Source organism: Mandrillus leucophaeus, unplaced genomic scaffold, assembly GCF_000951045.1.
Source record: "Mandrillus leucophaeus isolate KB7577 unplaced genomic scaffold, Mleu.le_1.0 Scaffold629, whole genome shotgun sequence".
NCBI classification, from domain to species: Eukaryota; Metazoa; Chordata; class Mammalia; order Primates; family Cercopithecidae; genus Mandrillus; species Mandrillus leucophaeus.
Window position 1 is genome coordinate 16222 of NW_012106797.1, and position 3339 is coordinate 19560.

Consider the following 3339-nt stretch of genomic DNA (forward strand, 5'->3'; position numbering starts at 1 on the left):
GAGCCTCACCACAAAAGGCGAGAAATTTCCAGTGGGGAAATTGAGCCTCACCGCAAAAGGCGAGAAATTTCCAGTGGGAAAATTGAGCCTCACCCCAAAAGGTGAGAAATTTCCAGGAAGGGAAATTGAACCTTGAACTTTACCCCAAAACCATCGAGGTGGGAAATATCCCAAGCAAGACAGGGAGTAAGAAGGATAAAAATGGTAACAAAGATATTCCTCCACATAACCTCCTAGGTCTCATGCTAAAATACAGGAAGGATAATGAGTGGACTAAACATAGGAAAAAACAACAAATGATAAAATACTGCTGTTTTATTTGGACTCAGGGACCCATCCTCAATCCCTCAATCTTCTGGCCAAAGTTTGGGTCGAATGAGGATGTAATGTGTCCGTTTCTAATCTGATATTTTAATGATAAAAGTCCAGTATCTAGAAGAACTAGGCTATGCCCTTTGTTGGAGTCAAGGACCTGCCCTCCTTTTCTCCTTAAAAACAAATAGGGAAGAACCCAAACTGGCACCTCAAAATGAAAAAATCAGAAGAGCCAGCTCTCATGCCTAAAGACTCCAGTGCATGGGATCCCCTAGACTATCTTCTCCAACTCAGTGTCCCCAGTCTTTCCCCTCAGACAGCCACTGCTGCCTCAGATCCCATTCCAAATTCCCCCCCTACTCACGTTATCCCTCCTCCTCACAACCCTGACTCTTGGAAATTACCTTCCCACCAGCCTGTTGCCTCCCAACCTAAAAACCCCTCTCTAAAAGGACTCCAGCGTGAGGTATAACAATGTAAAAAAGATATTCAGAATTTCCCAGTTCCCTCTGTACCTAAGGGGTCAGCCCAACCCTCTTCCCTTTGAAAGAGATACCACAAGGGGTGGGGGTTGGGGGTGGGCATTGGCTTTGTAAATGCTCCCTTAACCAGTTCAGAAGTCTGAAATTTTAAAAAGGAGCTTAAACTGCTACTAGATGACCCTTATGGAGTGGCAGACCAAATTGACCAATTCTTAGGACCTCAGTTATACACTTGAGTCGAGTTAATGTCCATTTTGGGCATCCTTGTTTCAGGGGAAGAAAGGAGTATGATTTGTAGGGCTGCTATGGTAGTTCAGGAACGTGAGCACCCTCCTGGTGAAAACGTTCCTACCACAGACCAGAAATTCCCCACCCGACACCCCTGGTGGGACAATAACAACGCAGATCACCAGGAAAATATGCAGAACGTAAGGGAGATAACAACAAAAGGAATTTGGGAATCAGTACCCTGAACCCGAAATCTTTCTAAAGCATTTTTATACAACAGGAGAAGGATGAAGGGCCTATGAGATTCCTAGACTGAGGGAGCAAATGAGGCAATATGCAGGCCTCAATTTGGATGATCCCCTTTGGCAAGGAATGTTGAAACTCCAATTTGTCACTAAAAGTTGGCCAGACATTTTTAAAAAGTTACAAAAGAGAGACAATTGGGAAGACCTTCCCCTAAGTGAGCTTCTCAGGGAAGCTGAGAAAGTATACATGAAAAGGGATGAAGAAAAAGAGAAACAAAAGATAAAACTTATGTTTTCCATCTTCCAACAGATGGCTCCAAACCCAGGTACTTCTAGACAGAGCTTCCAGGGAGCCAGAAACTATAAAGGGTCCAAACCCTCTTTTAAAGGACCCCAGCCTCTATCTGGAGGACGAAGGTCCTCATCTATCAGGCCTCCTAAAGAGTGTGGGGGAGCAGGGTTAAAGAATCCCAGAACTAAGAGGGTCCTTTAGGAAGGACAAGATAGGTGCTATAGATGTGGAAAAATAGGCCACTTCAAGAGAGGATGTCCTGAACTAAGAAAGGAGAAAGAAGCCCTTCCACTCATGACTTTCGAGGAAGAATAGGGGGGTCAGGGGCTCTGTCTCTTTTATCTTGAGTCCCACCAGTAGCCCTTGATAAATTTGGAGATGGGATCTAAATATGAGTTTATCACCTTTTTAGTTGATTCAGACGCTGCTTGCTCCTCTGTTTCCCCCCCATCTAATGTTGTCTCCTTCTCAGAGGAACTTTTAGTTTCCAGGGTAAAAGGGGAAGGAGAGGGGAGAACAGCATAAGTGGCTGGCAGAGGCAAGGAAAGACCAGCAGAAAGGAGATAGACGAGAGAGAGAAAGAGGCAGAGAGAGAGGAGGAGACAGAGAGACAAAGAGGGAGTCAAAGAGAGAGAAAGAGAGAGACAGAAAGTCAAAGAGAGAGAGAGAGAGATAGAAGTAGTAAAGACAAAACAGTGTACCCTATTCCTTTAAAAGCCAGAGTAAATTAAAAACCCATAATTGGTAATTGAAGATCTTCTCCGTGACCATATAACACTCCAATACCACCTTGTTGTCAGTGTAAACAAAGGCATAGCCTGAAAGCACTGAGGACACTGACAACCCATACCCTTCCTATCAAAAATCCTTAACCCAGTAACCTGCAGATGGCCCAAATACATTCAATCTGTAGTGCCAACTGCTTTGCTAACAGAAGAAAGTATGAGGCTATTCTGTTAAAAAAAAAAAAAAAAAAATGATTCAACATTAACCACTAAAAATTCCCTTAACCCAGCAAGTTTCCTAACAGGTGATCTAAATCTTAATTACTATACAAAGGTCTGACCAGACCTAGGAGGAACTCCCTTCAGGACAGAACTATAGATGGTTCCTCTTGGGTGATTGAGGGAAAAAGACACAATAGGTATTCAGTAAGTGATAAGGAAACTCTTGCAGACGAAGAGTTAGGAAAATTGCCTAATAATTGGTCCGCTCAAACGTGCGAGCTGTTTTCACTCAGCCAAGCCTTAAAATACAGAACCCGGAAGGAACCATCTATACAAATTCTAATTTGGACTAAACAAGGTCTTATTAATAGTAAAGAATAATTGAAATCCCAAAGTTACAAGGTTTTCAACAAAAGTAAAGTTTGCTAAAAGTTAATAGTGTAACATGTATTATCTTAACTTCTAATCTTGTGGCCTTAGACAGTCTAGTCCCCAGACATGAAGGAAGTTCGCTTTGGAAAAGAATGGTTATCTTAGAAAAAAAAAGAAGGGGGGGGTGTAGAATTTATATAAAAAGGACTGTTATATGGTAAATTCTTGTCCTAAAATAAATTAACTGGTTGTTTAAATAAAAGGGATGTTTGTGACAAGTCAGAAAGTTGAGCTATGTTGAAGAATTGTCTGTGAAAGTCATGAAAAAAAAAGTTATAAAAGGGAATTTATGCAAGAAATGTTGTATAATTTAAAAGTAATTAGGCCTCCTGAATGTAAAACTATTGAAGAAACAGTTTATGTGCAAGGTGTGTAAGGAAAGTAAAATATACTTTTGG